The sequence below is a fragment of the Pseudophryne corroboree genome, chromosome 3 (assembly GCF_028390025.1).
Source record: "Pseudophryne corroboree isolate aPseCor3 chromosome 3, aPseCor3.hap2, whole genome shotgun sequence".
Taxonomy (NCBI): domain Eukaryota; kingdom Metazoa; phylum Chordata; class Amphibia; order Anura; family Myobatrachidae; genus Pseudophryne; species Pseudophryne corroboree.
Genome location: NC_086446.1, coordinates 331,330,196 through 331,356,586, shown reverse-complemented (window position 1 = coordinate 331,356,586; position 26,391 = coordinate 331,330,196). Strand labels below are relative to the sequence as shown.

The 26,391-nt window shown below is 32.8% G+C and overlaps 19 non-coding genes across 19 annotated transcripts; all 19 read right to left on the bottom strand.

Moving 5' to 3' along the window:
- Window positions 1-663: 663 nt before the first annotated feature.
- Window positions 664-735, bottom strand: TRNAP-AGG (transfer RNA proline (anticodon AGG)). The gene has a single exon. It is a non-coding gene; the product is annotated as a tRNA-Pro (tRNA).
- Window positions 736-3,621: 2,886 nt separating this feature from the next.
- On the bottom strand, window positions 3,622-3,693 carry TRNAR-ACG (transfer RNA arginine (anticodon ACG)). Its single transcript has one exon. It is a non-coding gene; the product is annotated as a tRNA-Arg (tRNA).
- An 851-nt stretch (window positions 3,694-4,544) lies between these two features.
- Window positions 4,545-4,616, bottom strand: TRNAP-AGG (transfer RNA proline (anticodon AGG)). The gene has a single exon. It is a non-coding gene; the product is annotated as a tRNA-Pro (tRNA).
- An 849-nt stretch (window positions 4,617-5,465) lies between these two features.
- Window positions 5,466-5,537, bottom strand: TRNAP-AGG (transfer RNA proline (anticodon AGG)). Its single transcript has one exon. It is a non-coding gene; the product is annotated as a tRNA-Pro (tRNA).
- An 848-nt stretch (window positions 5,538-6,385) lies between these two features.
- Window positions 6,386-6,457, bottom strand: TRNAP-AGG (transfer RNA proline (anticodon AGG)). Its single transcript has one exon. It is a non-coding gene; the product is annotated as a tRNA-Pro (tRNA).
- A 2,693-nt stretch (window positions 6,458-9,150) lies between these two features.
- On the bottom strand, window positions 9,151-9,222 carry TRNAP-AGG (transfer RNA proline (anticodon AGG)). Its single transcript has one exon. It is a non-coding gene; the product is annotated as a tRNA-Pro (tRNA).
- Window positions 9,223-10,069: 847 nt separating this feature from the next.
- On the bottom strand, window positions 10,070-10,141 carry TRNAP-AGG (transfer RNA proline (anticodon AGG)). The gene has a single exon. It is a non-coding gene; the product is annotated as a tRNA-Pro (tRNA).
- An 851-nt stretch (window positions 10,142-10,992) lies between these two features.
- Window positions 10,993-11,064, bottom strand: TRNAR-ACG (transfer RNA arginine (anticodon ACG)). The gene has a single exon. It is a non-coding gene; the product is annotated as a tRNA-Arg (tRNA).
- Window positions 11,065-11,915: 851 nt separating this feature from the next.
- Window positions 11,916-11,987, bottom strand: TRNAP-AGG (transfer RNA proline (anticodon AGG)). The gene has a single exon. It is a non-coding gene; the product is annotated as a tRNA-Pro (tRNA).
- Window positions 11,988-12,836: 849 nt separating this feature from the next.
- On the bottom strand, window positions 12,837-12,908 carry TRNAP-AGG (transfer RNA proline (anticodon AGG)). Its single transcript has one exon. It is a non-coding gene; the product is annotated as a tRNA-Pro (tRNA).
- Window positions 12,909-13,757: 849 nt separating this feature from the next.
- TRNAP-AGG (transfer RNA proline (anticodon AGG)) lies at window positions 13,758-13,829 on the bottom strand. Its single transcript has one exon. It is a non-coding gene; the product is annotated as a tRNA-Pro (tRNA).
- Window positions 13,830-14,680: 851 nt separating this feature from the next.
- On the bottom strand, window positions 14,681-14,752 carry TRNAP-AGG (transfer RNA proline (anticodon AGG)). The gene has a single exon. It is a non-coding gene; the product is annotated as a tRNA-Pro (tRNA).
- A 1,767-nt stretch (window positions 14,753-16,519) lies between these two features.
- Window positions 16,520-16,591, bottom strand: TRNAP-AGG (transfer RNA proline (anticodon AGG)). The gene has a single exon. It is a non-coding gene; the product is annotated as a tRNA-Pro (tRNA).
- Window positions 16,592-17,440: 849 nt separating this feature from the next.
- Window positions 17,441-17,512, bottom strand: TRNAP-AGG (transfer RNA proline (anticodon AGG)). The gene has a single exon. It is a non-coding gene; the product is annotated as a tRNA-Pro (tRNA).
- Window positions 17,513-18,363: 851 nt separating this feature from the next.
- Window positions 18,364-18,435, bottom strand: TRNAP-AGG (transfer RNA proline (anticodon AGG)). Its single transcript has one exon. It is a non-coding gene; the product is annotated as a tRNA-Pro (tRNA).
- A 1,769-nt stretch (window positions 18,436-20,204) lies between these two features.
- On the bottom strand, window positions 20,205-20,276 carry TRNAP-AGG (transfer RNA proline (anticodon AGG)). The gene has a single exon. It is a non-coding gene; the product is annotated as a tRNA-Pro (tRNA).
- An 851-nt stretch (window positions 20,277-21,127) lies between these two features.
- Window positions 21,128-21,199, bottom strand: TRNAL-AAG (transfer RNA leucine (anticodon AAG)). The gene has a single exon. It is a non-coding gene; the product is annotated as a tRNA-Leu (tRNA).
- An 849-nt stretch (window positions 21,200-22,048) lies between these two features.
- Window positions 22,049-22,120, bottom strand: TRNAP-AGG (transfer RNA proline (anticodon AGG)). Its single transcript has one exon. It is a non-coding gene; the product is annotated as a tRNA-Pro (tRNA).
- Window positions 22,121-22,973: 853 nt separating this feature from the next.
- On the bottom strand, window positions 22,974-23,045 carry TRNAP-AGG (transfer RNA proline (anticodon AGG)). Its single transcript has one exon. It is a non-coding gene; the product is annotated as a tRNA-Pro (tRNA).
- Window positions 23,046-26,391: the final 3,346 nt, after the last annotated feature.

Here is a 26,391-nt window from a genome sequence, read left to right as displayed (position 1 = left end):
ACCAACAAGCCACAAGTTAAATAATTTCTTATTCAGATTTTACCATTTTTAAAGTAAAACTCAAATTATTTAATAAAAAAATGCAATACGCTGGAAAAAAAGATGTTACATTTTAAAAATACCATAACAATTAAAAAATGTATTGGTAGCATAGCTAAAATGTTTCCTTAAGGTAAATTTTTGTCCAAGTATGCATATTTGGAAAGTTCAGTGCCAAGATTTAGGGGTTCCTATAGAGTTTAAACTTTTCTGATAGTTGGAACCTAAGACTTGTCTCATACTGTGTGCAACTTATGCATACAGACCAAGAAGAAAGAAAAAAACAAAAACCTGCAATTAATTGTTGACCTTTTTGTTTGTCAAAAAGAGCCTATTCTTTGAAGCCACTCATTGTTTCTTAGAAAAAAGCAGGGTAAGAGAAAAACCTGTAATTTCATTTTGACAGTTTTTAATTTGTCAAAATGAGACTTCTTTGAAGCCACTCAAGATTACTTAGACAAAATGGAATCTACAGTATACCCAATATACCACCAAATTGTTGACAGTTTACTAAATATGCATAAGTATATATTTTTTTATGGATTTTCAAAAGCAAAATTCACTTGATGCTTTTGACATCAATCAGATAATGGAACCATGGGATTTAAAAGAATCTGAGAAGATGGGCTCGTCTGGGATTTGAACACAGACCCTCTCGCACCCTAAGCGAGAATCATACCCCTAGACCAACGAGCCAACTGTTCATACATTTTTCATGTATACTAATGAAATTGGAAGTGAAACTGTTGGAATACATTAGTAAGTATTTTAAAATACTATCAGATATTAGAACTAAGCACTTTTAAAGAACCTAAGAAAACAGGCTCATCCAGGATATGAACCAGGGGCCTTTTGCACCCAAAGCAAAAATCATACACCCAGACCAACAAGCCACAAGCTAAATAATTTCTTATTCAGATTTTACCATTTTTAAATTAAAACTCAAATTATTTAATAAAAAAATGCAATAAGCTGGAAAAAAAAGATGTAACATTTTAAAAATACCATAACAATTTAAAAATGTATTGGTAGCATAGCTAAAATGTTTCCTTAAGGTAAATTTTTGTCCAAGTATGCATATTTGGAAAGTTCAGTGCCAAGATTTAGGGGTTCCTAAAGAGTTTGAACTTTTCGTTTAGTTGGAACCTAAGACTTGTCTCATACTGTGTGCAACTTATGCATACAGTCCAAGAAGAAAGAAAAAAACAAAAACCTGCAATTTATTGTTGACCTTTTTGTTTGTCAAAAAGAGCCTATTCTTTTAAGCCACTCATTGTTTCTTAGAAAAAAGCAAGGTAAGAGAAAAACCTGTAATTTCATTTTGACAGTTTTTAATTTGTCAAAATGAGACTTCTTTGAAGCCACTCAAGGTTACTTAGACAAAGTGGAATCTACAGTATACCCAATATACCACCCAATGGTTGACAGTTAACTAAATATGCTTAAGTATATACTTTTTTGATGGATTGGCAAAAGCAATATTCACTTGATGCTTTTGACATCAATCAGATAATGGAACCATGGGATTTAAAAGAACCTGAGAAAATGGGCTCGTCCGGGATTTGAACCCGGGACCTCTCGCACCCTAAGCGAGAATCATACCCCTAGACCAGTCATTCCCAACCACGGTCCTCAAGGCACACCAACAGTGCAGGTTTTAGTGATATCCAGGCTGCAGCACAGATGGTTAAATCAAAATAACTAAGCTACTAATTAAGTCACCTGTGCTGAAGCCTGGATATCACTAAAACCTGCACTGTTGGTGTGCCTTGAGGACCGTGGTTGGGAAAGCCTGCCCTAGACCAACGAGCCAACTGTTCATGCATTTTGATGCATACTAATGAAATTGGAAGTGAACCTGTTGGAATACATTAGTAAGTATTTTAAAATACTATCAGATATTAGAACTAAGCACTTTTAAAGAACCTAAGAAAACAAGCTCATCCAGGATATGAACCAGGGGCCTTTTGCACCCAAAGCAAAAATCATACACCCAGACCAACAAGCCACAAGCTAAATAATTTCTTATTCAGATTTTACCATTTTTAAAGTAAAACTCAAATTATTTAATAAAAAAATGCAATAAGCTGGAAAAAAAGATGTTACATTTTAAAAATACCATAACAATTTAAAAATGTATTGGTAGCATAGCTAAAATGTTTCCTTAAGGTAAATTTTTGTCCAAGTATGCATATTTGGAAAGTTCAGTGCCAAGATTTAGGGGTTCCTATAGAGTTTGAACTTTTCTGATAGTTGGAACCTAAGACTTGTCTCATACTGTGTGCAACTTAAGCATACAGACCAAGAAGAAAGAAAAAACAAAAACCTGCAATTAATTGTTGACCTTTTTGTTTGTCAAAAAGAGCCTATTCTTTGAAGCCACTCATTGTTTTTTAGAAAAAAGCAAGGTAAGAGAAAAACCTGTAATTTCATTTTGACAGTTTTTAATTTGTCAAAATGAGACTTCTTTGAAGCCACTCAAGATTACTTAGACAAAATGGAATCTACAGTATACCCAATATACCACCAAATGGTAGACAGTTTACTAAATATGCATAAGTATATATTTTTTTATGGATTTTCAAAAGCAAAATTCACTTGATGCTTTTGACATCAATCAGTTAATGGAACCAAGGGATTTAAAATAATCTGAGAAGATAGGCTCGCCCAGGATTTGAACCCGGGATCTCTCGCACCCTAAGCGAGATTCATACCCCTAGACCAACGAGCCAACTGTTCATACATTTTGCATGTATACTAATGAAATTGGAAGTGAAACTGTTGGAATGCATTAGTAAGTATTTTAAAATACTATCAGATAATAGAACTAAGCACTTTTAAAGAACCGGAGAAAATAGGCTAATCCAGGATATGAACCTGGGGCCTTTTCCACCCAAAGCAAAAATCATACACCCAGACCAACAAGCCACAAGCTAAATAATTTCTTATTCAGATTTTACAATTTTTAAAGTAAAACTCAAATTATTTAATAAAAAAAATGCAATACGCTGGAAAAAAAGATGTTACATTTTAAAAATACCATAACAATTAAAAAATGTATTGGTAGCATAGCTAAAATGTTTCCTTAAGGTAAATTTTTGTCCAAGTATGCATATTTGGAAAGTTCAGTGCCAAGATTTAGGGGTTCCTATAGAGTTTGAACTTTTATGATAGTTGGAACCTAAGACTTGTCTCTTACTGTGTGCAACTTAAGCATACAGACCAAGAAGAAAGAAAAAAAACAAAAACCTGCAATTAATTGTTGACCTTTTTGTTTGTCAAAAAGAGCCTATTCTTTTAAGCCACTCATTGTTTCTTAGAAAAAATCAAGGTAAGAGAAAAACCTGCAATTTCATTTTGACAGTTTTTTATTTGTCAAAATGAGACTTCTTGAAGCCACTGAAGGTTACATAGACAAAATGGAATCTACAGTATACCCAATATACCACCAAATGGTTGACAGTTTACTAAATATGCATAAGTATATACTTTTTTGATGGATTGGCAAAAGCAAAATTCACTTGATGCTTTTGACATCAATAAGATAATGGAACCATGGGATTTAAAAGAACCTGAGAAAATGGGCTCATCCGGGATTTGAACCCGGGACCTCTCGCACCGTAAGCGAGAATCATACCCCTAGACCAACGAGCCAACTGTTCATGCATTTTTCATGTATACTAATGAAATTGGAAGTGAAACTGTTGGAATACATTAGTAAGTATTTTAAAATACTATCAGATAATAGAACTAAGCACTTTTAAAGAACCTGAGAAAACAGGCTTATCCAGGATATGAATCTGGGGCCCTTTGCACCCGAAGCAAAAATCATACACCCAGACTAACAAGCCACAAGCTAAATAATTTCTTATTCAGATTTTACCATTTTTAAAGTAAAGCTCAAATTATTTAATAAAAAAAATGCAATAAGCTGAAAAAAAGATGTTACATTTTAAAAATACCATAACAATTTAAAAATGTATTGGTAGCATAGCTAAAATGTTTCCTTAAGATAAATTTTTGTCCAAGTATGCATATTTGGAAAGTTCAGTGCCAAGATTTAGGGGTTCCTATAGAGTTTGAACTTTTCTGATAGTTGGAACCTAAGACTTGTCTCATACTGTGTGCAACTTAAGCATACAGACCAAGAAGAAAGAAAAAAAACAAAAACCTGCAATTAATTGTTGACCTTTTTGTTTGTCAAAAAGAGCCTATTCTTTGAAGCCACTCATTGTTTTTTAGAAAAAAGCAAGGTATGAGAAAAACCTATAATTTCATTTTGACAGTTTTTAATTTTTCAAAATGAGACTTCTTTGAAGCCACTCAAGATTACTTAGACAAAATGGAATCTACAGTATACCCAATATACCACCAAATGGTAGACAGTTTACTAAATATGCATAAGTATATACTTTTTTTATGGATTTTCAAAAGCAAAATTCACTTGATGCTTTTGACATCAATCATATAATGGAACCATGGTATTTAAAAGAATCTGAGAAGATGGGCTCGTCCGGGATTTGAACCCGGGACCTCTCGCACCCTAAGCGAGAATCATACCCCTAGACCAACGAGCCAACTGTTCATGCATTTTTCATGTATACTAATGAAATTGGAAGTGAAACTGTTGGAATACATTAGTAAGTATTTTAAAATACTATCAGATAATAGAACTAAGCACTTTTAAAGAACCTGAGAAAACAGGCTTATCCAGGATATGAATCTGGGGCCTTTTGCACCCAAAGCAAAAATCATACACCCAGACCAACAAGCCACAAGCGAAATAATTTCTTATTCAGATTTTACCATTTTTAAAGTAAAGCTCAAATTATTTAATAAAAAAATGCAATAAGCTGGAAAAAAAGATGTTACATTTTAAAAATACCATAACAATTTAAAAATGTATTGGTAGCATAGCTAAAATGTTTCCTTAAGGTAAATTTTTGTCCAAGTATGCATATTTGGAAAATTCAGTGCCAAGATTTAGGGGTTCCTATAGAGTTTAAACTTTTCTGATAGTTGGAACCTAAGACTTGTCTCATACTGTGTGCAACTTATGCATACAGACCAAGAAGAAAGAAAAAAACAAAAACCTGCAATTAATTGTTGACCTTTTTGTTTGTCAAAAAGAGCCTATTCTTTGAAGCCACTCATTGTTTCTTAGAAAAAAGCAGGGTAAGAGAAAAACCTGTAATTTCATTTTGACAGTTTTTAATTTGTCAAAATGAGACTTCTTTGAAGCCACTCAAGATTACTTAGACAAAATGGAATCTACAGTATACCCAATATACCACCAAATGGTTGACAGTTTACTAAATATGCTTAAGTATATACTTTTTTGATGGATTGGCAAAAGCAAAATTCACTTGATGCTTTGACATCAATCAGATAATGGAACCATGGGATTTAAAATAATCTGAGAAGATGGGCTCGTCCGGGATTTGAACCCGGGACCTCTCGCACCCTAAGCGAGAATCATACCCCTAGACCAACGAGCCAACTGTTCATGCATTTTTCATGTATACTAATGAAATTGGAAGTGAAACTGTTGGAATACATTAGTAAGTATTTTAAAATACTATCAGATAATAGAACTAAGCACTTTTAAAGAACCTGAGAAAACAGGCTTATCCAGGATATGAATCTGGGGCGTTTTGCACCCAAAGCAAAAATCATACACCCAGACCAACAAGCCACAAGTTAAATAATTTCTTATTCAGATTTTACCATTTTTAAAGTAAAACTCAAATTATTTAATAAAAAAATGCAATACGCTGGAAAAAAGATGTTACATTTTAAAAATACCATAACAATTAAAAAATGTATTGGTAGCATAGCTAAAATGTTTCCTTAAGGTAAATTTTTGTCCAAGTATGCATATTTGGAAAGTTCAGTGCCAAGATTTAGGGGTTCCTATAGAGTTTAAACTTTTCTGATAGTTGGAACCTAAGACTTGTCTCATACTGTGTGCAACTTATGCATACAGACCAAGAAGAAAGAAAAAAACAAAAACCTGCAATTAATTGTTGACCTTTTTGTTTGTCAAAAAGAGCCTATTCTTTGAAGCCACTCATTGTTTCTTAGAAAAAAGCAGGGTAAGAGAAAAACCTGTAATTTCATTTTGACAGTTTTTAATTTGTCAAAATGAGACTTCTTTGAAGCCACTCAAGGTTACTTAGACAAAATAGAATCTACAGTATACCCAATATACCACCAAATTGTTGACAGTTTACTAAATATGCATAAGTATATATTTTTTTATGGATTTTCAAAAGCAAAATTCACTTGATGCTTTTGACATCAATCAGATAATGGAACCATGGGATTTAAAAGAATCTGAGAAGATGGGCTCGTCTGGGATTTGAACACAGACCCTCTCGCACCCTAAGCGAGAATCATACCCCTAGACCAACGAGCCAACTGTTCATACATTTTTCATGTATACTAATGAAATTGGAAGTGAAACTGTTGGAATACATTAGTAAGTATTTTAAAATACTATCAGATATTAGAACTAAGCACTTTTAAAGAACCTAAGAAAACAGGCTTATCCAGGATATGAACCAGGGGCCTTTTGCACCCAAAGCAAAAATCATACACCCAGACCAACAAGCCACAAGCTAAATAATTTCTTATTCAGATTTTACCATTTTTAAATTAAAACTCAAATTATTTAATAAAAAAATGCAATAAGCTGGAAAAAAAGATGTTACATTTTAAAAATACCATAACAATTTAAAAATGTATTGGTAGCATAGCTAAAATGTTTCCTTAAGGTAAATTTTTGTCCAAGTAAGCATATTTGGAAAGTTCAGTGCCAAGATTTAGGGGTTCCTAAAGATTTTGAACTTTTCGTTTAGTTGGAACCTAAGACTTGTCTCATACTGTGTGCAACTTATGCATACAGTCCAAGAAGAAAGAAAAAAACAAGAACCTGCAATTTATTGTTGACCTTTTTGTTTGTCAAAAAGAGCCTATTCTTTGAAGCCACTCATTGTTTCTTAGAAAAAAGCAAGGTAAGAGAAAAACCTGTAATTTCATTTTGACAGTTTTTAATTTGTCAAAATGAGACTTCTTTGAAGCCACACAAGATTACTTAGACAAAATGGAATCTACAGAATACCCAATATACCACCAAATGGTTGACAGTTTACTAAATATGCATAAGTATATACTTTTTTGATGGATTGGCAAAAGCAAAATTCACTTGATGCTTTTGACATCAATCAGATAATGGAACCATTGGATTTAAAAGAACCTGAGAAGTTGGGCTCGTCCGAGATCTGAACCCTGGATCTCTCGCACCCTAAGCGAGAATCATACCCCTAGACCAACGAGCCAACTGTTCATGCATTTTTCATGTATACTAATGAAATTGGAAGTGAAACTGTTGGAATACATTAGTAAGTATTTTAAAATACTATCAGATAATAGAACTAAGCACTTTTAAAGAACCTGAGAAAACAGGCTAATCCAGAATATGAACCTGGTGCCTTTTCCACTCAAAGCAAAAATCATACACCCAGACCAACAAGCCACAAGCTAAATAATTTCTTATTCAGATTTTACCATTTTTAAAGTAAAACTCAAATTATTTAATAAAAAAATGCAATAAGCTGGAAAAAAAGATGTTACATTTTAAAAATACCATAACAATTTAAAAATGTATTGGTAGCATAGCTAAAATGTTTCCTTAAGGTAAATTTTTGTCCAAGTATGCATATTTGGAAAGTTCAGTGCCAAGATTTAGGGGTTCCTATAGAGTTTGAACTTTTCTGATAGTTGGAACCTAAGACTTGTATCATACTGTGTGCAACTTAAGCATACAGACCAAGAAGAAAGAAAAAATAAAAACCTGCAATTAATTGTTGACCTTTTTGTTTGTCAAAAAGAGCCTATTCTTTGAAGCCACTCATTGTTTTTTAGAAAAAAGCAAGGTAAGAGAAAAACCTGTAATTTCATTTTGACAGTTTTTAATTTGTCAAAATGAGACTTCTTTGAAGCCACTCAAGATTACTTAGACAAAATGGAATCTACAGTATACCCAATATACCACCAAATGGTAGACAGTTTACTAAATATGCATAAGTATATATTTTTTTATGGATTTTCAAAAGCAAAATTCACTTGATGCTTTTGACATCAATCAGTTAATGGAACCAAGGGATTTAAAATAATCTGAGAAGATAGGCTCGCCCAGGATTTGAACCCGGGATCTCTCGCACCCTAAGCGAGAATCATACCCCTAGACCAACGAACCAACTGTTCATGCATTTTGCATGTATACTAATGAAATTGGAAGTGAAACTGTTGGTATACATTAGTAAGTATTTTAAAATACTATCAGATATTAGAACTAAGCACTTTTAAAGAACCTAAGAAAACAGGCTCATCCAGGATATGAACCAGGGGCCTTTTGCACCCAAAGCAAAAATCATACACCCAGACCAACAAGCCACAAGCTAAATAATTTCTTATTCAGATTTTACAATTTTTAAAGTAAAACTCAAATTATTTAATAAAAAAAATGCAATACGCTGGAAAAAAAGATGTTACATTTTAAAAATACCATAACAATTAAAAAATGTATTGGTAGCATAGCTAAAATGTTTCCTTAAGGTAAATTTTTGTCCAAGTATGCATATTTGGAAAGTTCAGTGCCAAGATTTAGGGGTTCCTAAAGAGTTTGAACTTTTCGTTTAGTTGGAACCTAAGACTTGTCTCATACTGTGTGCAACTTATGCATACAGTCCAAGAAGAAAGAAAAAAACAAAAACCTGCAATTTATTGTTGACCTTTTTGTTTGTCAAAAAGAGCCTATTCTTTTAAGCCACTCATTGTTTCTTAGAAAAAAGCAAGGTAAGAGAAAAACCTGTAATTTCATTTTGACAGTTTTTAATTTGTCAAAATGAGACTTCTTTGAAGCCACTCAAGGTTACTTAGACAAAGTGGAATCTACAGTATACCCAATATACCACCCAATGGTTGACAGTTAACTAAATATGCTTAAGTATATACTTTTTTGATGGATTGGCAAAAGCAATATTCACTTGATGCTTTTGACATCAATCAGATAATGGAACCATGGGATTTAAAAGAACCTGAGAAAACGGGCTCGTCCGGGATTTGAACCCGGGACCTCTCGCACCCTAAGCGAGAATCATACCCCTAGACCAACGAGCCAACTGTTCATGCATTTTGATGCATACTAATGAAATTGGAAGTGAACCTGTTGGAATACATTAGTAAGTATTTTAAAATACTATCAGATATTAGAACTAAGCACTTTTAAAGAACCTAAGAAAACAGGCTCATCCAGGATATGAACCAGGGGCCTTTTGCACCCAAAGCAAAAATCATACACCCAGACCAACAAGCCACAAGCTAAATAATTTCTTATTCAGATTTTACCATTTTTAAAGTAAAACTCAAATTATTTAATAAAAAAATGCAATAAGCTGGAAAAAAAGATGTTACATTTTAAAAATACCATAACAATTTAAAAATGTATTGGTAGCATAGCTAAAATGTTTCCTTAAGGTAAATTTTTGTCCAAGTATGCATATTTGGAAAGTTCAGTGCCAAGATTTAGGGGTTCCTATAGAGTTTGAACTTTTCTGATAGTTGGAACCTAAGACTTGTCTCATACTGTGTGCAACTTAAGCATACAGACCAAGAAGAAAGAAAAAACAAAAACCTGCAATTAATTGTTGACCTTTTTGTTTGTCAAAAAGAGCCTATTCTTTGAAGCCACTCATTGTTTTTTAGAAAAAAGCAAGGTAAGAGAAAAACCTGTAATTTCATTTTGACAGTTTTTAATTTGTCAAAATGAGACTTCTTTGAAGCCACTCAAGATTACTTAGACAAAATGGAATCTACAGTATACCCAATATACCACCAAATGGTAGACAGTTTACTAAATATGCATAAGTATATATTTTTTTATGAATTTTCAAAAGCAAAATTCACTTGATGCTTTTGACATCAATCAGTTAATGGAACCAAGGGATTTAAAATAATCTGAGAAGATAGGCTCGCCCAGGATTTGAACCCGGGATCTCTCGCACCCTAAGCGAGAATCATACCCCTAGACCAACGAGCCAACTGTTCATGCATTTTGCATGTATACTAATGAAATTGGAAGTGAAACTGTTGGAATACATTAGTAAGTATTTTAAAATACTATCAGATAATAGAACTAAGCACTTTTAAAGAACCTGAGAAAATAGGCTAATCCAGGATATGAACCTGGGGCCTTTTCCACCCAAAGCAAAAATCATACACCCAGACCAACAAGCCACAAGCTAAATAATTTCTTATTCAGATTTTACAATTTTTAAAGTAAAACTCAAATTATTTAATAAAAAAAATGCAATACGCTGGAAAAAAAGATGTTACATTTTAAAAATACCATAACAATTAAAAAATGTATTGGTAGCATAGCTAAAATGTTTCCTTAAGGTAAATTTTTGTCCAAGTATGCATATTTGGAAAGTTCAGTGCCAAGATTTAGGGGTTCCTATAGAGTTTGAACTTTTATGATAGTTGGAACCTAAGACTTGTCTCTTACTGTGTGCAACTTAAGCATACAGACCAAGAAGAAAGAAAAAAAACAAAAACCTGCAATTAATTGTTGACCTTTTTGTTTGTCAAAAAGAGCCTATTCTTTTAAGCCACTCATTGTTTCTTAGAAAAAATCAAGGTAAGAGAAAAACCTGCAATTTCATTTTGACAGTTTTTTATTTGTCAAAATGAGACTTCTTGAAGCCACTGAAGGTTACATAGACAAAATGGAATCTACAGTATACCCAATATACCACCAAATGGTTGACAGTTTACTAAATATGCATAAGTATATACTTTTTTGATGGATTGGCAAAAGCAAAATTCACTTGATGCTTTTGACATCAATAAGATAATGGAACCATGGGATTTAAAAGAACCTGAGAAAATGGGCTCATCCGGGATTTGAACCCGGGACCTCTCGCACCGTAAGCGAGAATCAAACCCCTAGACCAACGAGCCAACTGTTCATGCATTTTTCATGTATACTAATGAAATTGGAAGTGAAACTGTTGGAATACATTAGTAAGTATTTTAAAATACTATCAGATAATAGAACTAAGCACTTTTAAAGAACCTGAGAAAACAGGCTTATCCAGGATATGAATCTGGGGCCCTTTGCACCCAAAGCAAAAATCATACACCCAGACTAACAAGCCACAAGCTAAATAATTTCTTATTCAGATTTTACCATTTTTAAAGTAAAGCTCAAATTATTTAATAAAAAAAATGCAATAAGCTGAAAAAAAGATGTTACATTTTAAAAATACCATAACAATTTAAAAATGTATTGGTAGCATAGCTAAAATGTTTCCTTAAGATAAATTTTTGTCCAAGTATGCATATTTGGAAAGTTCAGTGCCAAGATTTAGGGGTTCCTATAGAGTTTGAACTTTTCTGATAGTTGGAACCTAAGACTTGTCTCATACTGTGTGCAACTTAAGCATACAGACCAAGAAGAAAGAAAAAAAACAAAAACCTGCAATTAATTGTTGACCTTTTTGTTTGTCAAAAAGAGCCTATTCTTTGAAGCCACTCATTGTTTTTTAGAAAAAAGCAAGGTAAGAGAAAAACCTGTAATTTCATTTTGACAGTTTTTAATTTGTCAAAATGAGACTTCTTTGAAGCCACTCAAGATTACTTAGACAAAATGGAATCTACAGTATACCCAATATACCACCAAATGGTAGACAGTTTACTAAATATGCATAAGTATATACTTTTTTTATGGATTTTCAAAAGCAAAATTCACTTGATGCTTTTGACATCAATCATATAATGGAACCATGGTATTTAAAAGAATCTGAGAAGATGGGCTCGTCCGGGATTTGAACCCGGGACCTCTCGCACCCTAAGCGAGAATCATACCCCTAGACCAACGAGCCAACTGTTCATGCATTTTTCATGTATACTAATGAAATTGGAAGTGAAACTGTTGGAATACATTAGTAAGTATTTTAAAATACTATCAGATAATAGAACTAAGCACTTTTAAAGAACCTGAGAAAACAGGCTTATCCAGGATATGAATCTGGGGCCTTTTGCACCCAAAGCAAAAATCATACACCCAGACCAACAAGCCACAAGCTAAATAATTTCTTATTCAGATTTTACCATTTTTAAAGTAAAGCTCAAATTATTTAATAAAAAAATGCAATAAGCTGGAAAAAAAGATGTTACATTTTAAAAATACCATAACAATTTAAAAATGTATTGGTAGCATAGCTAAAATGTTTCCTTAAGGTAAATTTTTGTCCAAGTATGCATATTTGGAAAATTCAGTGCCAAGATTTAGGGGTTCCTATAGAGTTTAAACTTTTCTGATAGTTGGAACCTAAGACTTGTCTCATACTGTGTGCAACTTATGCATACAGACCAAGAAGAAAGAAAAAAACAAAAACCTGCAATTAATTGTTGACCTTTTTGTTTGTCAAAAAGAGCCTATTCTTTGAAGCCACTCATTGTTTCTTAGAAAAAAGCAGGGTAAGAGAAAAACCTGTAATTTCATTTTGACAGTTTTTAATTTGTCAAAATGAGACTTCTTTGAAGCCACTCAAGATTACTTAGACAAAATGGAATCTACAGTATACCCAATATACCACCAAATGGTTGACAGTTTACTAAATATGCTTAAGTATATACTTTTTTGATGGATTGGCAAAAGCAAAATTCACTTGATGCTTTGACATCAATCAGATAATGGAACCATGGGATTTAAAATAATCTGAGAAGATGGGCTCGTCCGGGATTTGAACCCGGGACCTCTCGCACCCTAAGCGAGAATCATACCCCTAGACCAACGAGCCAACTGTTCATGCATTTTTCATGTATACTAATGAAATTGGAAGTGAAACTGTTGGAATACATTAGTAAGTATTTTAAAATACTATCAGATAATAGAACTAAGCACTTTTAAAGAACCTGAGAAAACAGGCTTATCCAGGATATGAATCTGGGGCGTTTTGCACCCAAAGCAAAAATCATACACCCAGACCAACAAGCCACAAGTTAAATAATTTCTTATTCAGATTTTACCATTTTTAAAGTAAAACTCAAATTATTTAATAAAAAAATGCAATACGCTGGAAAAAAAGATGTTACATTTTAAAAATACCATAACAATTAAAAAATGTATTGGTAGCATAGCTAAAATGTTTCCTTAAGGTAAATTTTTGTCCAAGTATGCATATTTGGAAAGTTCAGTGCCAAGATTTAGGGGTTCCTATAGAGTTTAAACTTTTCTGATAGTTGGAACCTAAGACTTGTCTCATACTGTGTGCAACTTATGCATACAGACCAAGAAGAAAGAAAAAAACAAAAACCTGCAATTAATTGTTGACCTTTTTGTTTGTCAAAAAGAGCCTATTCTTTGAAGCCACTCATTGTTTCTTAGAAAAAAGCAGGATAAGAGAAAAACCTGTAATTTCATTTTGACAGTTTTTAATTTGTCAAAATGAGACTTCTTTGAAGCCACTCAAGGTTACTTAGACAAAATGGAATCTACAGTATACCCAATATACCACCAAATTGTTGACAGTTTACTAAATATGCATAAGTATATATTTTTTTATGGATTTTCAAAAGCAAAATTCACTTGATGCTTTTGACATCAATCAGATAATGGAACCATGGGATTTAAAAGAATCTGAGAAGATGGGCTCGTCTGGGATTTGAACACAGACCCTCTCGCACCCTAAGCGAGAATCATACCCCTAGACCAACGAGCCAACTGTTCATACATTTTTCATGTATACTAATGAAATTGGAAGTGAAACAGTTGGAATACATTAGTAAGTATTTTAAAATACTATCAGATATTAGAACTAAGCACTTTTAAAGAACCTAAGAAAACAGGCTCATCCAGGATATGAACCAGGGGCCTTTTGCACCCAAAGCAAAAATCATACACCCAGACCAACAAGCCACAAGCTAAATAATTTCTTATTCAGATTTTACCATTTTTAAATTAAAACTCAAATTATTTAATAAAAAAATGCAATAAGCTGGAAAAAAAAGATGTAACATTTTAAAAATACCATAACAATTTAAAAATGTATTGGTAGCATAGCTAAAATGTTTCCTTAAGGTAAATTTTTGTCCAAGTATGCATATTTGGAAAGTTCAGTGCCAAGATTTAGGGGTTCCTAAAGAGTTTGAACTTTTCGTTTAGTTGGAACCTAAGACTTGTCTCATACTGTGTGCAACTTATGCATACAGTCCAAGAAGAAAGAAAAAAACAAAAACCTGCAATTTATTGTTGACCTTTTTGTTTGTCAAAAAGAGCCTATTCTTTTAAGCCACTCATTGTTTCTTAGAAAAAAGCAAGGTAAGAGAAAAACCTGTAATTTCATTTTGACAGTTTTTAATTTGTCAAAATGAGACTTCTTTGAAGCCACTCAAGGTTACTTAGACAAAGTGGAATCTACAGTATACCCAATATACCACCCAATGGTTGACAGTTAACTAAATATGCTTAAGTATATACTTTTTTGATGGATTGGCAAAAGCAATATTCACTTGATGCTTTTGACATCAATCAGATAATGGAACCATGGGATTTAAAAGAACATGAGAAAATGGGCTCGTCCGGGATTTGAACCCGGGACCTCTCGCACCCTAAGCGAGAATCATACCCCTAGACCAACGAGCCAACTGTTCATGCATTTTGATGCATACTAATGAAATTGGAAGTGAACCTGTTGGAATACATTAGTAAGTATTTTAAAATACTATCAGATATTAGAACTAAGCACTTTTAAAGAACCTAAGAAAACAGGCTCATCCAGGATATGAACCAGGGGCCTTTTGCACCCAAAGCAAAAATCATACACCCAGACCAACAAGCACACTGAATAATTTCTTATTCAGATTTTACCATTTTTAAATTAAAACTCAAATTATTTAATAAAAAAATGCAATAAGCTGGAAAAAAAGATGTTACATTTTAAAAATACCATAACAATTTAAAAATGTATTGGTAGCATAGCTAAAATGTTTCCTTAAGGTAAATTTTTGTCCAAGTATGCATATTTGGAAAGTTCAGTGCCAAGATTTAGGGGTTCCTAAAGATTTTGAACTTTTCGTTTAGTTGGAACCTAAGACTTGTCTCATACTGTGTGCAACTTATGCATACAGTCCAAGAAGAAAGAAAAAAACAAAAACCTGCAATTTATTGTTGACCTTTTTGTTTGTCAAAAAGAGCCTATTCTTTGAAGCCACTCATTGTTTCTTAGAAAAAAGCAAGGTAAGAGAAAAACCTGTAATTTCATTTTGACAGTTTTTAATTTGTCAAAATGAGACTTCTTTGAAGCCACACAAGATTACTTAGACAAAATGGAATCTACAGAATACCCAATATACCACCAAATGGTTGACAGTTTACTAAATATGCATAAGTATATACTTTTTTGATGGATTGGCAAAAGCAAAATTCACTTGATGCTTTTGACATCAATCAGATAATGGAACCATTGGATTTAAAAGAACCTGAGAAGTTGGGCTCGTCCGAGATCTGAACCCTGGATCTCTCGCACCCTAAGCGAGAATCATACCCCTAGACCAACGAGCCAACTGTTCATGCATTTTTCATGTATACTAATGAAATTGGAAGTGAAACTGTTGGAATACATTAGTAAGTATTTTAAAATACTATCAGATAATAGAACTAAGCACTTTTAAAGAACCTGAGAAAACAGGCTTATCCAGGATATGAATCTGGGGCCTTTTGCACCCAAAGCAAAAATCATACACCCAGACCAACAAGCCACAAGCTAAATAATTTCTTATTCAGATTTTACCATTTTTAAAGTAAAGCTCAAATTATTTAATAAAAAAATGCAATAAGCTGGAAAAAAAGATGTTACATTTTAAAAATACCATAACAATTTAAAAATGTATTGGTAGCATAGCTAAAATGTTTCCTTAAGGTAAATTTTTGTCCAAGTATGCATATTTGGAAAATTCAGTGCCAAGATTTAGGGGTTCCTATAGAGTTTAAACTTTTCTGATAGTTGGAACCTAAGACTTGTCTCATACTGTGTGCAACTTATGCATACAGACCAAGAAGAAAGAAAAAAACAAAAACCTGCAATTAATTGTTGACCTTTTTGTTTGTCAAAAAGAGCCTATTCTTTGAAGCCACTCATTGTTTCTTAGAAAAAAGCAGGGTAAGAGAAAAACCTGTAATTTCATTTTGACAGTTTTTAATTTGTCAAAATGAGACTTCTTTGAAGCCACTCAAGATTACTTAGACAAAATGGAATCTACAGTATACCCAATATACCACCAAATGGTTGACAGTTTACTAAATATGCTTAAGTATATACTTTTTTGATGGATTGGCAAAAGCAAAATTCACTTGATGCTTTGACATCAATCAGATAATGGAACCATGGGATTTAAAATAATCTGAGAAGATGGGCTCGTCCGGGATTTGAACCCGGGACCTCTCGCACCCTAAGCGAGAATCATACCCCTAGACCAACGAGCCAACTGTTCATGCATTTTTCATGTATACTAATGAAATTGGAAGTGAAACTGTTGGAATACATTAGTAAGTATTTTAAAATACTATCAGATAATAGAACTAAGCACTTTTAAAGAACCTGAGAAAACAGGCTTATCCAGGATATGAATCTGGGGCGTTTTGCACCCAAAGCAAAAATCATACACCCAGACCAACAAGCCACAAGTTAAATAATTTCTTATTCAGATTTTACCATTTTTAAAGTAAAACTCAAATTATTTAATAAAAAAATGCAATACGCTGGAAAAAAAGATGTTACATTTTAAAAATACCATAACAATTAAAAAATGTATTGGTAGCATAGCTAAAATGTTTCCTTAAGGTAAATTTTTGTCCAAGTATGCATATTTGGAAAGTTCAGTGCCAAGATTTAAGGGTTCCTATAGAGTTTAAACTTTTCTGATAGTTGGAACCTAAGACTTGTCTCATACTGTGTGCAACTTATGCATACAGACCAAGAAGAAAGAAAAAAACAAAAACCTGCAATTAATTGTTGACCTTTTTGTTTGTCAAAAAGAGCCTATTCTTTGAAGCCACTCATTGTTTCTTAGAAAAAAGCAGGGTAAGAAAAAAACCTGTAATTTCATTTTGACAGTTTTTAATTTGTCAAAATGAGACTTCTTTGAAGCCACTCAAGGTTACTTAGACAAAATGGAATCTACAGTATACCCAATATACCACCAAATTGTTGACAGTTTACTAAATATGCATAAGTATATATTTTTTTATGGATTTTCAAAAGCAAAATTCACTTGATGCTTTTGACATCAATCAGATAATGGAACCATGGGATTTAAAAGAATCTGAGAAGATAGGCTCGTCTGGGATTTGAACACAGACCCTCTCGCACCCTAAGCGAGAATCATACCCCTAGACCAACGAGCCAACTGTTCATACATTTTTCATGTATACTAATGAAATTGGAAGTGAAACAGTTGGAATACATTAGTAAGTATTTTAAAATACTATCAGATATTAGAACTAAGCACTTTTAAAGAACCTAAGAAAACAGGCTCATCCAGGATATGAACCAGGGGCCTTTTGCACCCAAAGCAAAAATCATACACCCAGACCAACAAGCCACAAGCTAAATAATTTCTTATTCAGATTTTACCATTTTTAAATTAAAACTCAAATTATTTAATAAAAAAATGCAATAAGCTGGAAAAAAAAGATGTAACATTTTAAAAATACCATAACAATTTAAAAATGTATTGGTAGCATAGCTAAAATGTTTCCTTAAGGTAAATTTTTGTCCAAGTATGCATATTTGGAAAGTTCAGTGCCAAGATTTAGGGGTTCCTAAAGAGTTTGAACTTTTCGTTTAGTTGGAACCTAAGACTTGTCTCATACTGTGTGCAACTTATGCATACAGTCCAAGAAGAAAGAAAAAAACAAAAACCTGCAATTTATTGTTGACCTTTTTGTTTGTCAAAAAGAGCCTATTCTTTTAAGCCACTCATTGTTTCTTAGAAAAAAGCAAGGTAAGAGAAAAACCTGTAATTTCATTTTGACAGTTTTTAATTTGTCAAAATGAGACTTCTTTGAAGCCACTCAAGGTTACTTAGACAAAGTGGAATCTACAGTATACCCAATATACCACCCAATGGTTGACAGTTAACTAAATATGCTTAAGTATATACTTTTTTTATGGATTGGCAAAAGCAATATTCACTTGATGCTTTTGACATCAATCAGATAATGGAACCATGGGATTTAAAAGAACCTGAGAAAATGGGCTCGTCCGGGATTTGAACCCGGGACCTCTCGCACCCTAAGCGAGAATCATACCCCTAGACCAACGAGCCAACTGTTCATGCATTTTGATGCATACTAATGAAATTGGAAGTGAACCTGTTGGAATACATTAGTAAGTATTTTAAAATACTATCAGATATTAGAACTAAGCACTTTTAAAGAACCTAAGAAAACAGGCTCATCCAGGATATGAACCAGGGGCCTTTTGCACCCAAAGCAAAAATCATACACCCAGACCAACAAGCCACAAGCTAAATAATTTCTTATTCAGATTTTACCATTTTTAAATTAAAACTCAAATTATTTAATAAAAAAATGCAATAAGCTGGAAAAAAAGATGTTACATTTTAAAAATACCATAACAATTTAAAAATGTATTGGTAGCATAGCTAAAATGTTTCCTTAAGGTAAATTTTTGTCCAAGTATGCATATTTGGAAAGTTCAGTGCCAAGATTTAGGGGTTCCTAAAGAGTTTGAACTTTTCGTTTAGTTGGAACCTAAGACTTGTCTCATACTGTGTGCAACTTATGCATACAGTCCAAGAAGAAAGAAAAAAACAAAAACCTGCAATTTATTGTTGACCTTTTTGTTTGTCAAAAAGAGCCTATTCTTTTAAGCCACTCATTGTTTCTTAGAAAAAAGCAAGGTAAGAGAAAAACCTGTAATTTCATTTTGACAGTTTTTAATTTGTCAAAATGAGACTTCTTTGAAGCCACACAAGATTACTTAGACAAAATGGAATCTACAGAATACCCAATATACCACCAAATGGTTGACAGTTTACTAAATATGCATAAGTATATACTTTTTTGATGGATTGGCAAAAGCAAAATTCACTTGATGCTTTTGACATCAATCAGATAATGGAACCATTGGATTTAAAAGAACCTGAGAAGTTGGGCTCGTCCGAGATCTGAACCCTGGATCTCTCGCACCCTAAGCGAGAATCATACCCCTAGACCAACGACCCAACTGTTCATGCATTTTTCATGTATACTAATGAAATTGGAAGTGAAACTGTTGGAATACATTAGTAAGTATTTTAAAATACTATCAGATAATAGAACTAAGCACTTTTAAAGAACCTGAGAAAACAGGCTAATCCAGAATATGAACCTGGTGCCTTTTCCACTCAAAGCAAAAATCATACACCCAGACCAACAAGCCACAAGCTAAATAATTTCTTATTCAGATTTTACCATTTTTAAAGTAAAACTCAAATTATTTAATAAAAAAATGCAATAAGCTGGAAAAAAAGATGTTACATTTTAAAAATACCATAACAATTTAAAAATGTATTGGTAGCATAGCTAAAATGTTTCCTTAAGGTAAATTTTTGTCCAAGTATGCATATTTGGAAAGTTCAGTGCCAAGATTTAGGGGTTCCTATAGAGTTTGAACTTTTCTGATAGTTGGAACCTAAGACTTGTCTCATACTGTGTGCAACTTAAGCATACAGACCAAGAAGAAAGAAAAAACAAAAACCTGCAATTAATTGTTGACCTTTTTGTTTGTCAAAAAGAGCCTATTCTTTGAAGCCACTCATTGTTTTTTAGAAAAAAGCAAGGTAAGAGAAAAACCTGTAATTTCATTTTGACAGTTTTTAATTTGTCAAAATGAGACTTCTTTGAAGCCACTCAAGATTACTTAGACAAAATGGAATCTACAGTATACCCAATATACCACCAAATGGTAGACAGTTTACTAAATATGCATAAGTATATATTTTTTTATGGATTTTCAAAAGCAAAATTCACTTGATGCTTTTAACATCAATCAGTTAATGGAACCAAGGAATTTAAAATAATCTGAGAAGATAGGCTCGCCCAGGATTTGAACCCGGGATCTCTCGCACCCTAAGCGAGAATCATACCCCTAGACCAACGAGCCAACTGTTCATGCATTTTGCATGTATACTAATGAAATTGGAAGTGAAACTGTTGGAATACATTAGTAAGTATTTTAAAATACTATCAGATAATAGAACTAAGCACTTTTAAAGAACCTGAGAAAACAGGCTAATCCAGGATATGAACCTGGGGCCTTTTCCACCCAAAGCAAAAATCATACACCCAGACCAACAAGCCACAAGCTAAATAATTTCTTATTCAGATTTTACAATTTTTAAAGTAAAACTCAAATTATTTAATAAAAAAAATGCAATACGCTGGAAAAAAAGATGTTACATTTTAAAAATACCATAACAATTAAAAAATGTATTGGTAGCATAGCTAAAATGTTTCCTTAAGGTAAATTTTTGTCCAAGTATGCATATTTGGAAAGTTCAGTGCCAAGATTTAGGGGTTCCTATAGAGTTTGAACTTTTATGATAGTTGGAACCTAAGACTTGTCTCTTACTGTGTGCAACTTAAGCATACAGACCAAGAAGAAAGAAAAAAAACAAAAACCTGCAATTAATTGTTGACCTTTTTGTTTGTCAAAAAGAGCCTATTCTTTGAAGCCACTCATTGTTTCTTAGAAAAAAGCAGGGTAAGAGAAAAACCTGTAATTTCATTTTGACAGTTTTTAATTTGTCAAAATGAGACTTCTTTGAAGCCACTCAAGATTACTTAGACAAAATGGAATCTACAGTATACCCAATATACCACCAAATGGTTGACAGTTTACTAAATATGCTTAAGTATATACTTTTTTGATGGATTGGCAAAAGCAAAATTCACTTGATGCTTTGACATCAATCAGATAATGGAACCATGGGATTTAAAATAATCTGAGAAGATGGGCTCGTCCGGGATTTGAACCCGGGACCTCTCGCACCTTAAGCGAGAATCATACCCCTAGACCAACGAGCCAACTGTTCATGCATTTTTCATGTATACTAATGAAATTGGAAGTGAAACTGTTGGAATACATTAGTAAGTATTTTAAAATACTATCAGATAATAGAACTAAGCACTTTTAAAGAACCTGAGAAAACAGGCTTATCCAGGATATGAATCTGGGGCGTTTTGCACCCAAAGCAAAAATCATACACCCAGACCAACAAGCCACAAGTTAAATAATTTCTTATTCAGATTTTACCATTTTTAAAGTAAAACTCAAATTATTTAATAAAAAAATGCAATACGCTGGAAAAAAAGATGTTACATTTTAAAAATACCATAACAATTAAAAAATGTATTGGTAGCATAGCTAAAATGTTTCCTTAAGGTAAATTTTTGTCCAAGTATGCATATTTGGAAAGTTCAGTGCCAAGATTTAGGGGTTCCTATAGAGTTTAAACTTTTCTGATAGTTGGAACCTAAGACTTGTCTCATACTGTGTGCAACTTATGCATACAGACCAAGAAGAAAGAAAAAAACAAAAACCTGCAATTAATTGTTGACCTTTTTGTTTGTCAAAAAGAGCCTATTCTTTGAAGCCACTCATTGTTTCTTAGAAAAAAGCAGGGTAAGAGAAAAACCTGTAATTTCATTTTGACAGTTTTTAATTTGTCAAAATGAGACTTCTTTGAAGCCACTCAAGGTTACTTAGACAAAATGGAATCTACAGTATACCCAATATACCACCAAATTGTTGACAGTTTACTAAATATGCATAAGTATATATTTTTTTATGGATTTTCAAAAGCAAAATTCACTTGATGCTTTTGACATCAATCAGATAATGGAACCATGGGATTTAAAAGAATCTGAGAAGATGGGCTCGTCTGGGATTTGAACACAGACCCTCTCGCACCCTAAGCGAGAATCATACCCCTAGACCAACGAGCCAACTGTTCATACATTTTTCATGTATACTAATGAAATTGGAAGTGAAACTGTTGGAATACATTAGTAAGTATTTTAAAATACTATCAGATATTAGAACTAAGCACTTTTAAAGAACCTAAGAAAACAGGCTCATCCAGGATATGAACCAGGGGCCTTTTGCACCCAAAGCAAAAATCATACACCCAGACCAACAAGCCACAAGCTAAATAATTTCTTATTCAGATTTTACCATTTTTAAATTAAAACTCAAATTATTTAATAAAAAAATGCAATAAGCTGGAAAAAAAAGATGTAACATTTTAAAAATACCATAACAATTTAAAAATGTATTGGTAGCATAGCTAAAATGTTTCCTTAAGGTAAATTTTTGTCCAAGTATGCATATTTGGAAAGTTCAGTGCCAAGATTTAGGGGTTCCTAAAGAGTTTGAACTTTTCGTTTAGTTGGAACCTAAGACTTGTCTCATACTGTGTGCAACTTATGCATACAGTCCAAGAAGAAAAAAAAAAAAAAAAAAACCTGCAATTTATTGTTGACCTTTTTGTTTGTCAAAAAGAGCCTATTCTTTTAAGCCACTCATTGTTTCTTAGAAAAAAGCAAGGTAAGAGAAAAACCTGTAATTTCATTTTGACAGTTTTTAATTTGTCAAAATGAGACTTCTTTGAAGCCACTCAAGGTTACTTAGACAAAGTGGAATCTACAGTATACCCAATATACCACCCAATGGTTGACAGTTAACTAAATATGCTTAAGTATATACTTTTTTGATGGATTGGCAAAAGCAATATTCACTTGATGCTTTTGACATCAATCAGATAATGGAACCATGGGATTTAAAAGAACCTGAGAAAATGGGCTCGTCCGGGATTTGAACCCGGGACCTCTCGCACCCTAAGCGAGAATCATACCCCTAGACCAACGAGCCAACTGTTCATGCATTTTGATGCATACTAATGAAATTGGAAGTGAACCTGTTGGAATACATTAGTAAGTATTTTAAAATACTATCAGATATTAGAACTAAGCACTTTTAAAGAACCTAAGAAAACAGGCTCATCCAGGATATGAACCAGGGGCCTTTTGCACCCAAAGCAAAAATCATACACCCAGACCAACAAGCCACAAGCTAAATAATTTCTTATTCAGATTTTACCATTTTTAAATTAAAACTCAAATTATTTAATAAAAAAATGCAATAAGCTGGAAAAAAAGATGTTACATTTTAAAAATACCATAACAATTTAAAAATGTATTGGTAGCATAGCTAAAATGTTTCCTTAAGGTAAATTTTTGTCCAAGTATGCATATTTGGAAAGTTCAGTGCCAAGATTTAGGGGTTCCTAAAGATTTTGAACTTTTCGTTTAGTTGGAACCTAAGACTTGTCTCATACTGTGTGCAACTTATGCATACAGTCCAAGAAGAAAGAAAAAAACAAAAACCTGCAATTTATTGTTGACCTTTTTGTTTGTCAAAAAGAGCCTATTCTTTGAAGCCACTCATTGTTTCTTAGAAAAAAGCAAGGTAAGAGAAAAACCTGTAATTTCATTTTGACAGTTTTTAATTTGTCAAAATGAGACTTCTTTGAAGCCACACAAGATTACTTAGACAAAATGGAATCTACAGAATACCCAATATACCACCAAATGGTTGACAGTTTACTAAATATGCATAAGTATATACTTTTTTGATGGATTGGCAAAAGCAAAATTCACTTGATGCTTTTGACATCAATCAGATAATGGAACCATTGGATTTAAAAGAACCTGAGAAGTTGGGCTCGTCCGAGATCTGAACCCTGGATCTCTCGCACCCTAAGCGAGAATCATACCCCTAGACCAACGAGCCAACTGTTCATGCATTTTTCATGTATACTAATGAAATTGGAAGTGAAACTGTTGGAATACATTAGTAAGTATTTTAAAATACTATCAGATAATAGAACTAAGCACTTTTAAAGAACCTGAGAAAACAGGCTAATCCAGAATATGAACCTGGTGCCTTTTCCACTCAAAGCAAAAATCATACACCCAGACCAACAAGCCACAAGCTAAATAATTTCTTATTCAGATTTTACCATTTTTAAAGTAAAACTCAAATTATTTAATAAAAAAATGCAATAAGCTGGAAAAAAAGATGTTACATTTTAAAAATACCATAACAATTTAAAAATGTATTGGTAGCATAGCTAAAATGTTTCCTTAAGGTAAATTTTTGTCCAAGTATGCATATTTGGAAAGTTCAGTGCCAAGATTTAGGGGTTCCTATAGAGTTTGAACTTTTCTGATAGTTGGAACCTAAGACTTGTCTCATACTGTGTGCAACTTATGCATACAGTCCAAGAAGAAAGAAAAAAACAAAAACCTGCAATTTATTGTTGACCTTTTTGTTTGTCAAAAAGAGCCTATTCTTTGAAGCCACTCATTGTTTCTTAGAAAAAAGCAAGGTAAGAGAAAAACCTGTAATTTCATTTTGACAGTTTTTAATTTGTCAAAATGAGACTTCTTTGAAGCCACACAAGATTACTTAGACAAAATGGAATCTACAGAATACCCAATATACCACCAAATGGTTGACAGTTTACTAAATATGCATAAGTATATACTTTTTTGATGGATTGGCAAAAGCAAAATTCACTTGATGCTTTTGACATCAATCAGATAATGGAACCATTGGATTTAAAAGAACCTGAGAAGTTGGGCTCGTCCGAGATCTGAACCCTGGATCTCTCGCACCCTAAGCGAGAATCATACCCCTAGACCAACGAGCCAACTGTTCATGCATTTTTCATGTATACTAATGAAATTGGAAGTGAAACTGTTGGAATACATTAGTAAGTATTTTAAAATACTATCAGATAATAGAACTAAGCACTTTTAAAGAACCTGAGAAAACAGGCTAATCCAGAATATGAACCTGGTGCCTTTTCCACTCAAAGCAAAAATCATACACCCAGACCAACAAGCCACAAGCTAAATAATTTCTTATTCAGATTTTACCATTTTTAAAGTAAAACTCAAATTATTTAATAAAAAAATGCAATAAGCTGGAAAAAAAGATGTTACATTTTAAAAATACCATAACAATTTAAAAATGTATTGGTAGCATAGCTAAAATGTTTCCTTAAGGTAAATTTTTGTCCAAGTATGCATATTTGGAAAGTTCAGTGCCAAGATTTAGGGGTTCCTATAGAGTTTGAACTTTTCTGATAGTTGGAACCTAAGACTTGTCTCATACTGTGTGCAACTTAAGCATACAGACCAAGAAGAAAGAAAAAACAAAAACCTGCAATTAATTGTTGACCTTTTTGTTTGTCAAAAAGAGCCTATTCTTTGAAGCCACTCATTGTTTTTTTAGAAAAAAGCAAGGTAAGAGAAAAACCTGTAATTTCATTTTGACAGTTTTTAATTTGTCAAAATGAGACTTCTTTGAAGCCACTCAAGATTACTTAGACAAAATGAAATCTACAGTATACCCAATATACCACCAAATGGTAGACAGTTTACTAAATATGCATAAGTATATATTTTTTTATGGATTTTCAAAAGCAAAATTCACTTGATGCTTTTGACATCAATCAGTTAATGGAACCAAGGGATTTAAAATAATCTGAGAAGATAGGCTCGCCCAGGATTTGAACACGGGATCTCTCGCACCCTAAGCGAGAATCATACCCCTAGACCAACGAGCCAACTGTTCATGCATTTTGCATGTATACTAATGAAATTGGAAGTGAAACTGTTGGAATACATTAGTAAGTATTTTAAAATACTATCAGATAATAGAACTAAGCACTTTTAAAGAACCTGAGAAAATAGGCTAATCCAGGATATGAACCTGGGGCCTTTTCCACCCAAAGCAAAAATCATACACCCAGACCAACAAGCCACAAGCTAAATAATTTCTTATTCAGATTTTACAATTTTTAAAGTAAAACTCAAATTATTTAATAAAAAAAATGCAATACGCTGGAAAATAAGATGTTACATTTTAAAAATACCATAACAATTAAAAAATGTATTGGTAGCATAGCTAAAATGTTTCCTTAAGGTAAATTTTTGTCCAAGTATGCATATTTGGAAAGTTCAGTGCCAAGATTTAGGGGTTCCTATAGAGTTTGAACTTTTATGATAGTTGGAACCTAAGACTTGTCTCTTACTGTGTGCAACTTAAGCATACAGACCAAGAAGAAAGAAAAAAAACAAAAACCTGCAATTAATTGTTGACCTTTTTGTTTGTCAAAAAGAGCCTATTCTTTTAAGCCACTCATTGT